Source organism: Benincasa hispida, chromosome 6, assembly GCF_009727055.1.
Source record: "Benincasa hispida cultivar B227 chromosome 6, ASM972705v1, whole genome shotgun sequence".
NCBI lineage: Eukaryota > Viridiplantae > Streptophyta > Magnoliopsida > Cucurbitales > Cucurbitaceae > Benincasa > Benincasa hispida.
In genome coordinates, this window is record NC_052354.1 from 47,491,842 (window position 1) to 47,504,734 (window position 12,893).

Consider the following 12,893-nt stretch of genomic DNA (forward strand, 5'->3'; position numbering starts at 1 on the left):
GCACAGAGGTCGAAAGTTGCAAAGAAAATAAAAAAAGGTATTGTTAGCACAATATGTACTGTCGTAGTCCCCCGCAACGGTGCCAAAAACTTAATGCGTTGTAAATGTGATGCGATTATGGGGTATATTTGCAATTATGAGTTGCAGATGAAATTTTTCCTTGTAAAACCTAAGTATAAATTTCACTAGGTTTCCTGGTAAGTCCAAGGTCGAACACAGGGACTACTCAGTTACTTTGCGACAGTAAATTTGATTCCTTTGTTTAAGTGTATTTACTATGCTACGGATTCAAGTAAAGAGTTGATGAAATCAAGAATTACAATGAATATGCGATGAACGGGTTGAGAAGGGATTTAGTTAACACTTCCTAAGATTGCGTTCAAGTTATGCGATCATGCTACACACACAACAGCATGTCATCTCCCAATGCAAATGTCATAATTCCTATTTCTAGGACACATGCGATGTATTAAATAATGTCGATAAGACTTATGTCTATGCCTCTATTCTTGTCTATGTAATGATGAATGATGCACACATACACAAGGTAACCGCATACTATCATATCCTATCTCTAGGGTGCATGGTGAATTGTACTTATGTCTATGCCTCTATTTTGTCTATGTAATGATAATGATGCACACTATACACAAGTAACCGACTCTCCCAAGCCTAGATTCTAATCTGACTCTCCAAGCCTAGATTCTAATCTGACTCTCCCAAGCCTAGATTCTAATCTGACTCTTCCCAAGCCTAGATTCTAATCTGACTCTCCCAAGCCTAAGATTAAATCTGACTCTCCCAAGCCTAGATTCTAATCGACCTCCCAAGCCTAGATTCTAATCTGACTCTCCCAAGCCTAGATTCTAATCTGACTCTCCCAAGCCTACATTCTATCTTTACACCACTCTCCCAAACATCTCTAAAGGGTGAATGATGCATAGATAAGACAAAATGATCGCATAAAGTGAAGATCTTAGGTCATGCTAGCTATTCTCAACCCATTCGGAAATTTAGCTACTCATGCGAAGTATGGAGAGATTGAACACAAGTTGAAATAAGATTTCCATTGTCTATAGATTAAATGCAGAATACAAAATAACAATAGAATGTAAAGAAAAGAAGCCCAGTAGCAATGCCTTGCTTCCCGTGGCCTTTTACACTGTCTTTTCACTCCAACTCTGCTCAGATGAATATTCTTGCTTCCGCAAGTGTTGGCCCTTTCTCGTTTTGTAGCACTTCCCGACAATCTTTCGAGCTGTCCGGGGATGATCTCTCGGCGTCTTCTTCTCTTCACTTGTCTCCGTCTTCTAAGTATGACTGTGAACAAGCTAACGGTAACTATCTTGTATATGATCTTTATTCTATATCGCAAACTTCTTTAACGATGGTGGCCTTCGGTATTTATAGAGCTCAAGGTGAAGAAGCTTTTCTCTCTAATGATTGCAATGATGAGCGGTCATTAAATCTCCTACTCTGATGCACCAATTAATAGTCACCGAAAGTTGAGTGTACTTGCTACAATGTGTCGTTAATGGCTTGTCTACTAAATTCGGATTCGATCGTCATCAGCTTTCCGTCCCATCATGATTTATTGTGCTTTCACCTTGATGCGTCGTCCTTATGCAGCCACCTTCTTGAACAACTTCTCGCGATTGCATATAATCGCATGACTTTTTCCTGCACAAAAATAAGTAAATTAACTGCTTTTATACGATGGGCGCATGCGATCGCAATATTCTCAGTTTAACGCTCTTGGACATGTTTTTGTATATTTTTACATTCCCTCATTGTTTTACTTATTTGCGATGTAATAACGTGCATTTCTACCCGCTATCACTCCCTCAAGTGCGAGTTATGGATCACTTCAATTCCTGTAAGAAAAAAATAATGGGGCAAGTTAGTAAAAAAAAAGACAAAAAAAGAGAGAGAGAGAAACGGAAAAAGAAGAAAAGGAAAAAAAAAAGTCGGCAGAGGAAATAATTTAAAAAATAAAAATAAATAAATAAACAAAAAGAAAAAAAGAGGAAAATCGGGCAAAAACCCTAACGACGGAAGCTGTTTGGACGATAAAAAATCAACGCTTGACCAAATGGACCACAACGACAGACGGTGCGAGCGAACAGTAGACGTTGTCGCAAGCGAGACGGTCAATCAGCAGTGATGGATGGAAAACTTCGACGATCCTCGATGGCGAGCCACGAGCCTCGGCAACCTAAGGCAGAAAACACTCGACGAATGGTGCCGAATCTCTGCGAGCCTCGACGGTGAACGGATGTCAAGCCACTACAGCCAGCAGCGGCGGACGAGCGGTGGACAGCAGGCGAATGGCATCTATATAGATGGCGTGTCGATCGTGGCTTCACGGATGGCGGCTGGGTGGCTCGGGGGGATCGTGGCTCAATGCAGCTCGACTCGTCTAAACAGGAGCAGGTCAGCGGCTTGAACTTCTAAAGGATGGCTCGACGGCTCGGAAATAAAAAAAAAAAAAAGGAGAAGTTTTTTCTTTCTTTACCTTGTAGATTGATGGGATAGAGCTGCAGAAGGTCTTGGTCTTCACTGAATCTAAAATCAAATAAGGAAATCAAAGATTTGGTTAAATCTAGATTTTTTTCTTTTCAAGCCCCAAATTTTACTTTTGTTCATTTTTCTTCCCCTTCTTTTTTAAAATTTTTGGCCCTGTACCAAATCCTTTGATTAGTTAAGTTTTATCTCCAAATCAAATGGAATTGAGATGAAACTTGAAATTTCATTTTAAATTCCAAATTTTTAAGTTTTACCTCCAAATCAAATTATATTGGGGATGAAACTTAAATTTTCATTTTTAATCCAAAATTTTTAAGTTTTATCTCCAAATCAAATTAAATTGGGAATGGAACTTGAGTTTTCATCTTAAATCCAGAATTTTTAAGTTTTATCTCGAAATCAAATTAAATTGGAGATGGAACTCGAATTTTCATTTTAAATCCAAAATTTTTAAATTTTATCTCCAAATCAAATTAAATTGGGGATCGAACAGTCATTTTAAATCTAGAGTTCTTAGGTTATATCTCTAAATCAAATTAAATCGGGGATAAAATTTGAATTTTTTCTTAAATTAAAATTTGGTCATATTCCAAATTTCATACTAAATTCAAATTTCTAAGATTTTATCTCCAAACCAAATTAAATTGGAGATAAAACTCAAAATTTTTCCTTCAATTAAAATTTGGTCATATTCCAAATTTCCTACTAAATTCAATTTTCTAAACTTTTATCTTCTAACCAAGTTAAATTGGAGATAAAACTCAAATTTTTTCTTTAAATTAAAATTTGATCATATTCTAAATTTTATTCAAAATCAAATTGTTCAATTTGATATTAAACTATATATAAAATCTCAAATTAAAATTTGGACATATTTCAACACTTATCCTAAATCTAAATCAACCAAATTTTGATTTTTATCCTCAAGTCAAATTAAATTAAAGATAAAATCTTAAATTGATGTAAAATTGAAATTTGGGCATCTTTCAATTTTTTTATCAAATTCATCCAAATTTAGGTTCTTATCCCTATTTCCAAATCAATTTCCTAAAATTCATCTCAGATTGAAGTTTGGTCATATTCCAAGTTTTATTCCTTGTCCAAACTTGAGTTTTTATCTTCAATCAAAATAAATTGTGGATAAGAAACAAAATTCAATTGATCGCTTATTATTCCAAATTTTATCTCAAATCCAAATCAAATTGGAATAAAATATCAATTTAAAATTTGGCTATATTGTAAATTTTAACTCAAATTCAAGACAAATTTAGTCGGAATAAAATATCAAATTAAAATTCGGAAATATTCCAAATTTTATCTCAAAATTCAAGTAAAGTTTAGCTTTTATCCTCAATTCAAATCAAATTGGGATAAAATCTTAAATTAAAATATGGCCATCTTCCAAACTTTATCTCAAATTCAAGTCAAGTTTAGCTTTTATCCTCAATCCAAATCAAAATAGGGTAAAGAAGTTAAGCTTTTATCCTCATCTAAATCAAATTGGGGTAAAATCAAGTTAAGTTTTTATCCTCAATCCAAATCAAGTTGGGGTAAAATCTCAAATTAAATTTTGGTCATATTCCAAAATTTATTCCAAAAATCTAGTTAAATTTATGTACTAAATTCATGGTTTGACTGACACATCAATTGAGGTCAAATTCAAGAACAGATATATTTGGATTTTGATTCCAACTTTATATTTTTCAAGATTCATCCACCCATATATGTGCATAAATCTCGTAAAGGGGCATTTGTTGAATGAGAAATTTTGATGAATCACGAGTTTCCACATCATCAATGAAAGTCCGAGCCTATTGGAAAAATTATAAATTGGATTGGGTCGAGTAATTAAAGTCACTCGGGTCCAACCCAATTCAAGCACATGATAAAATGTTGGGCTAAATTAAAGATTAAGCTCAAGTCCAGTATTTCGGCCCAATAACAAATGGGTCATAGCCCAACTTTAGCTTAAACCCAATTTGGGCCCAATAAAGTAATTAGGCCCAAGCCCATGAGAAACCTCTATAAATAGAGGCTCTATCTCTTCATTTGGTGAGAATATTGGAAGAATTAAAGCTCAAAGCTCTCTAAAAATCTTAAATCCTGAAGCTCTGAGGATTTGTAGAACACAACTCCTTCAAAGCTTGAAGATCATAATACATACTAAAGCTCTAAAGATCAGAAGACATATCATGGCTATAAAGATCAGAAGACATATCAAAGCTGTGAATATTAGAAGACATACTACAGCTCTGAAGATCAGAAGGCATATTAAAGCTCTGAAGATTTAAGCTCCCAAGATCCAAATACTGAAGCTCCTAATTCTTGAAAACCAACGCTCTCAAGTTCTCAAGTACTGAAGACTAAAGCTTCTCAAAGTTTTAAAGATTAAAACACTCAAATTCTAAAGAACTGAATATCTAATCTATTTTAAAGTTTGAAGATTATAATACTTCAACAAATTGACTGTATCTTCACAACCTACAAGCTGAAGATTCAATCTCCTCAAACTCAAGAAAAAGCTCACAGGCCGATCCAAAATGATCAACACGCCCAAAGACTACTCCAAGAAGGTCAAAAATTCTAAACCTACAGAAAATTCTCCCAATAACCAAAAGACTCCCCAACTCCTAAAGTTGACCACACCTGAAGACTGAAGTCCTTCAAAGATAAGAATTCTTCCAAGACTTCAATTCCAAGAATATCACGCACTTTGCTTCCTCAAATCAAGCGTACGCATTCGACTAAGAGAGAATCAGAGGATCAAGTACTAGAGATCGAATCACACCACATCAAATCAACATCAACATCAACACCAACTCAAGTTCAACTCCATGAAAAAAGTTTCTCTAGAAGCCTCGTACGAGCACTAATCATCCAAGAAGATCAACAAGCCCAAAGGCTGATCATCCCAGAAGATCATCAAGCCCAAAGGCCAATCATCTAAGAAAATTGACAAGCCCAAAGACTGATCATCCCAAAAAATCAAGAAGTCCAAAGGCTGATCATTTAAGAAGATCAACCTGCTTAAAGATTATAATTTTTTTTGAAAGCATTAAAATATTATGTATTAGAGATTGTACTCACTTTCTACAAAATTAATACAAATACAAAGTTCAAGTTCCACGAAATAAATTTCTCATGAAATCTCGTGCAAATACATATCAAGATTTTTATGACAACAACATCCTAATTTGACTTGGATTTGTTGTAATCAAATTTCCTAACTTTCATATTTGGCAGCTAGAACCTTTTTAGATTTCTATAAAAGACGCTATACCATTTGAATTAAAGAGGACGATTGCAAGGAAGAGAAACCCTATAAAATAACTCCAAGTGCGAAAATGTTAGAATGAATCTTGGGCTTAGGCCCATAGTAAAAATTAAAAATAAAAAAGAGCAAATGTTGTCCCATATTGGAGAATTAAGCATTGCCTAAAAGATATAAGTACCAAGGCATGTTAAAGGTAACTTTAAAGTGTGGTAGTAGTGGAAGTATAAACATTTTACCATACATGCGCATCACCACTGTCGTTCTGGGCGGGCTTGGGTAACCACGCTTGCATGAAAAAGAAATAAATTTTTATTTCTTATCTATTAATTTTTTTTAACCTAAAAATAAAACGTTTTAATATTAAATGAGTTTTAGTTTCATAATAGTGTAACTGCTTTTTCCCATAGTGCATGTTTCTCTTTTCGTTCAACCCTAGCAATTTCATATGCTTATTCTTTTTTAAACCCAGACACTGATCTGTAATAAAATATTGTTTTTAATATCGTTTTCTATATTGGACTTCCTTATCTTCCTTCATCTGTTCTCAACATTAATTTTTGAGTACATGCCTGAAATTAGATATTGTGTTAACCTTGAGGAGCAACCGACATAGCAATTGGGTAACCACGCTTGCGTGAAAAAAAAAACTTTTTATTACTTATCCATTTAATTTTTTTAACCTAAAAATCAAACGTTTTAATATTAAATAAGTTTCAGTATCGCAATAGTGTAACTGTTTTTTTTCCCCCATTATGCATGTTTCTCTTCTCCTTCAACCCTAGCCATTTCATATGCTTCTTCTTTTTAAACCCAGACACCGATCTGTAATAAAATATTGTTTTTCAATATTGTTTTCTATATTGGGCTTCCTTATCTTCCTTCATCTGTTCTTAACATTAATTTTCCTCGATTCCAGTTCATCTTCCAGCGAGTGCACGCCTGATATTGGATATTGTGTTAACCTTAGGGAGCAACCGACATAGTGATTGGCACTAAGGTTGCGTCGTGATTGCTTTCATAGCTGTGATTCCTCCATAGCGTAACAACTCTTCGACATCTATATTTTACATAAAGCACCTCTACTGTCCAACCACTATCCAACCTCTATTTTAACCTTTAGTAGAAAGTCTATGGTTGTAATAGAGATTTAATCAAACCTTGAAGGGACAAAATGAATACAATTTTATTTTTCTTCTATTATAAGCAAAACTAGTTTTGAGCTTCAATCATGTGAATGCCTTAAAAAGATGAACTAAGTTTAACAATTGTATTTGTATGTTAGTTGGTCTTCCTAAGAAGTTTGTTTTATTGATTTTAAGGTTAGAAATTTGTTTTATTGATTTTAAGGTTAGAAGTTTGTTTTATTGATTTTCAGGTTAATTGTATGTCTAAACTGTTGAAAAAAAAAGCATATTACTTCAATTCATAATTATTCTAAAATGACTATATAGTATAATTAACGTTTAGGATCTAAACATGGATTTAAAATTAAAATCTACAAGACATTAAGATTATCTGGAATTATATCATAACCTGCAAAACAGATGTGGTTTGTGCTCTTTCTCAATTATGCAACTCAAACAGAATTGGGTAGACCCTCACTTCATATGGGGAATAGGAGGCCAAAGAGGCATAGTATTTTAGGGACCATAACCTTGTATTTATAAGTTGATCCTAGTGTTCCCATAATCCTCTAAAACCAACGGGCTGGTCTAGGTTACACTTTTATATGAAAAGTTATTGGTATTGGGGTTGATGCCCTATATCTCATAAGGTCCTGTAGTTTGTAAACACTTGTATAAATAAACATTTTGTGATTTATAATATATGATATCTTATTCACTTCATTTTATGAAATATTTGATAATTTAGTTGCATTAACCACAAACCAATAAACTAAGATTCATGGTTATTATTGTAACTTAAACATGTATGTGGAGATATACAAGTGGATCGTGTTTTAAGTGATAACCTAGATGGTCTGTAATATATGGATAAATGAGGGATACCTTATCCTAGTGACCTTACGAGTATAGCCGCTTTGTTGGTGTTACAAATGTTGTAAAGTGCTACAAATGATCTAATCCTAATCATTCATATATTAGACATGCGAGCAGGGATATGCTAGAAAAAGGAGTTTGTATAAGACTGGACCACGAAATGTTTAGTCTCGTTATATAAAACCGTTCAGAATTGAGACTTTCATTTCACTAGGATGACCATAGGTAACATGACCTTAATCCTAAGTGAGTTGTGAATTCCTACCTATGAGGATGGTCCTTTGATTTTCAAGGGTGAGAAGGGCCAGATCGCCGACTCAACAAGCCTACCATTTTGGAGATTTGTCTGATTGAGGAGCTGGAAACTCAGCTACACAAGATGAAATTCACTCCTTCCCCGAAGCAGTGGTAAATAGATAAATTGTTCCCTTAAGGGCTGATTCCGAGGCTTGAACAATATGGCACCATACCCTCTCTTGGCCCGAGAAGGTTTAGTCATAGTAGGACTATGATCTATTGTTCATTAAGGAATCAATGGTACTTAAGGAGTTAGATGTAACTACAGGGGAAAAATGGTAATTTGGCCTAACTATGCTTACGGGTGATTTGTGAAGGGTCATCGTACTGTTGATTGGTTATATCGAATGGACATTAAAATATATTTGTAGTGTGAAAAGTGCAACTGTCGGTCATTACTAGAGTCTGACAGTTAACGGATGGTGGATAATGTGATTAAAGAGTTTAGTCAATTATTCACGTACCGTTGGAGCTTCAAGCTACAGGTCCATAAGGTCCTCTTGGTAGCTCAATGAATTCAAGTTGAGAATCAGTTTTTGGGTTAATTTGAAACGTTCAAATTAATAAGAAGAAATTTATTATATATGATATAATTCAATTAATTCAATTATATATGATATAATTGATATAATGTATTTGATATATTAGTTGATTGGAGGAACTAGTATTTGGATATGATTCAAATATGATTTCTTGAATTAGATTCATAGTTATTAAATTTAATATAAATATGATTTATATTAAATGTCATAAAATAGAAAAAGAACTATGATTTATATCTTGTATATGATGCAATATTAAAACTATAGGTTATAAATATAATATGATAAGTTAGTTATTGTATTTATTTATAATTTATTAATTATTTGATAATTAAATTTTTTTTCTCAATAACCAACCTTAGTGGGTGGTTACACGGTTTTATGGCAATAGTGGAATAAAGATGAAAAAGTGGTTTTCTAATTATTCTACAAAACACGTGTTATCAAATTCACTATCGAGTGACTACACGATAGCGTTGAGTTTACTACACGATAACCTTGAGTCTAAACAATCGAGTATCAAGTCTATGCAATAGACTTCCATCTTCTACATGATTGTGTCATCGTATACTCAATCGTCTCCTCCTCCACTTTAGTGGTTACATAGTTTTATGGCAATAGTGGAATAAAGATGAAAAAGTGATTTTCTAATTATTCTACGAAACACGAGTTATCAAATTCACTATCGAGTGACTACATGATAGCCTCGAGTTTACTACACGATAGCCTTAAGTCTAACAATCGAGTATCAACTCCATGCAATAGACTTCCATCTTCTACATGAATGTGTCATCGTATACTCGATCGTCTCCTCCTCCACTCCAATCCTTCCCTCTATCCAAAATAAGCCAGAGCCTACTAATAACTTGTAGAAATACAAGTTATTAAAGCTCAAATTATTAAAACAATGAGAGAAGGCGATAGTAAATAGGCAATATTACGATTGTACGCACCAAACTAAAAGCAAAATCGCGATCGCTAACTCTCATCGCATAAAAAAAATTACACTGAGTTAATCTTGTATTTCTGTGCAGGAACAAGGCGATAGCGCGATCTCCTGAGTTGGCAATCCAATGGTATTTCAAAGACGAATGCATGATGACCTTACAAAAAGGCAGTGACCTAATGTGATAAAACGTGATGGGACGTGAAGCCGATAGCGGTCAAATCATAAATTCAGTTGGCGGCCATTGAAGACCATACTGTTGCAAATCCATTGAACCTCTGGTGACCATCAGATGGCGCAACAGAATATGGAAATGAATGCTGCCCATCCACGCAATCATTAGTAAGATGAAGAACTGTTTTTTTTTCTTGGAAGTCTATAAATACCATTCAATGCTACCAAACCAGGCGAATTAATTCCGGGCAGTCGAGAGACTGCTGGAATAACACGGAAGAGAAACACCAGCCCACACCTAACTCTTGTAAAAGCAAGATTTTACTAATTAGAAAAGAATTGGAGTGCTAAAAGCCGTGTAAACGCCAGAGGAAGCAAGAAACTGCTTACCTTGCTCAACACTTACATCATCTATTGTTTTGTACTTGAGCATTTTATTTGCAATAATGGAAATTACATTTCAATCTATGTTCATTATTTTCATGTCATACATGAGTAGCTAAATTTGTGAATAGGTTGAGAAGTACTTATCTAGCATGACTTAAGTTATGCACTTCATGTGATCATCTTGTCTTATGTATCTTTCATTCATCACTTTGAGTACTTGAAAGAGTAGTCTAAAAACATAGAATCTAGGCTTGAAAGAGTCAGATCAGATCTCATAAGTAAGAGTAGAGAAGACTTAGAAATAAGTTCTATCTGCTGCATTCCCTACACATCGCATGCATCCTAGACATAGGAAATGTGTCCATATGTATTGAGAAATGTAGTGCTTAATATTTGTGTATAGCATGATTGCATGACTTGTAAAATATCTTAAGAAATGTTAGCAAAACCTCTTCTCAACCCTTTATCGCATATTTGTTACAACACCACTCTTCTATCGATTTGCATTTAATTCCATCGCCTTAAGAAATCAAAATCAATTACCACCCAACTTCTTAAACTTAAAATAGCGATAGGATCAGAGATAGAGTCTATTGCATATCTGTCTGAGTAATCTCTACATTCGACCTTGGACTTACCAAGACCCTAAAAAGGCTTATACTTGGGCTTTGTTAGGAAAACTTGCATAATCATCGCATCCACACACCCTTTCATCGCATGATAAATCACCGCATCACCAACCACTCCTGGATTCTCACACCGAGAATACCAAGGTAATCTAGTGGTAGTATCTGAATCTGTTTCAGGATCGAGTTTCTACTTGCTGGTGTTTAAGGGAGATCAAGTTCATGTAGTAAGTGTTACAAATGGTTTGATCCAAATCGTTCATGTAGACATGTGGGTGGGGGTATCCTACACAATAAGATTGTATAAGACTGGACCATGAAATACTTAATCTTGAAGGAATCGAATTCCTCAGTGGAAGCGCGTGAACGCATGTGCCAATGAAATTCGTTTTGAAAAGCTTAAAAAATAGAGAAAATACATAGAATATGTACATAATAAACATTAATTCTACACCACGCTATTAGGGAAAGAGAAGAACTTACTTTTGAAGACTTTCTTCTTGGAAATCCTCTCCACGTCACGAATACTTCGTATTGTGAAATTCTCTCTTGAACTCGAAGCTACTTCCAAGAACACGAACAACCACGAATAATAGGCGTCACTAGTAAAAAATCTTGCTATTCTCTGGTAAGAATCGAGATGGTGGGATCTTACTTTTGGAATGGGAAAGCTTTTACACAAAACTTCTTTTCTGTAAAAATTTCAAGAGAGAATTCTTTGATGTGTTAAAGAGAAAAATGTAGAGAGTTTCTTCTCTCAAATCTCTACCCAAGTTTTCTTAATATGAAAGTGTTAAAGAATTAGTTGGAGGAGGAGTTACAACTAGGGTTGGCAAAAATAACCCGCAAGGTCAGAAAATCCCTGATTTGACTAAGAATCGGGGTAAAACCAAGGATTCCCCGATCTTGCAGGTTTTTTTGTCAACCCTAGTGGGTCAAACCAGGGACCTTATTAGGGTCCCCATCTAGGGATGAGGCGGAGGCAGGGATGGTATCCCCGCCTCGACCAGAACCCCGATTAAAGTCTTTTTTATATTTTTTTTAAATACATACATACATATATATATAGGTTCTTTTTATAAAGATATTAAATAGCAAGCCCAACTAAACTACCCAAAAGCCAATACTTCAAGCCCAAACCTGAACCTAAACCCTAATCTATCATCTCTTCTTTTCAAAAATCATTTTATGATTTTCATGTTCACCCTAAATATTCTCTTCAGTTCTTAAGGCTTTAGACTTCACATCAAGACTTCAAGTTCACTTTCAGCATTCAGCCACAAACAGTTGTTGACCATGCCCGTTATCGTCGACCACGTCAGTCGCGTTTGGCCTTCAGACTTCAAGATCTATGGTGCGTCATTCGACTATTGCTGCCATCGTTGTTTGACTATTATTTCAAGATCTCAGATCTATCGCTTCCATTCACATCTGGTGCTCGCTGACCGTGGTTCACTTCACGGTGAAGTCAAAGTGTGAAGGTGAAAATTATATTATTAAATATGTTCTTTTTATTTTTTATGATTAATATAAATTTATTTATTTATTTATGTTTATTTTATTTATTTTTATAATTTGTGTCCCTTCTCCACACACTTCTAAGATGATTCATGAAGAAGTAATGGAATGTTTGTTAGACTAGAATATGGATCGAAAATTGTCATTTATAACTGTAGATGATTGTAGTACTAATGACTTCTTGGTTAATATGTTTGTTGATAGGGATTGGATTTTATTTCATATGCGGTATTGTGCTCATATTTTAAATTTAATTGTGAAATATGAGTTGTCAGTGATAGGAGATGGGATTGTAAGAGTTCGTAATTGTGTGTCTTTTTGGTTACATACACAAAAAGAAAAGAAAGAGAAATTTGTGGAAACTGCTTGTCAGTTGAATGTTTATGATGGTAGGATGGATGTTGACTCTTGATTGTTGTACTAGATGGAATTCGACATATTTACCACTACATTGAAGTACAAGGCTGTTTTTTTATCGATTAGAACAATGAGAGCAGAAGTACAAGTGTTTGCTTTTGGATCAAGATTGGATGTTAGCAAAAGAGATACATGAGTTCATCACGTGATTGAAATATTTTCTAGATCCAAATATCCTACTGCTAC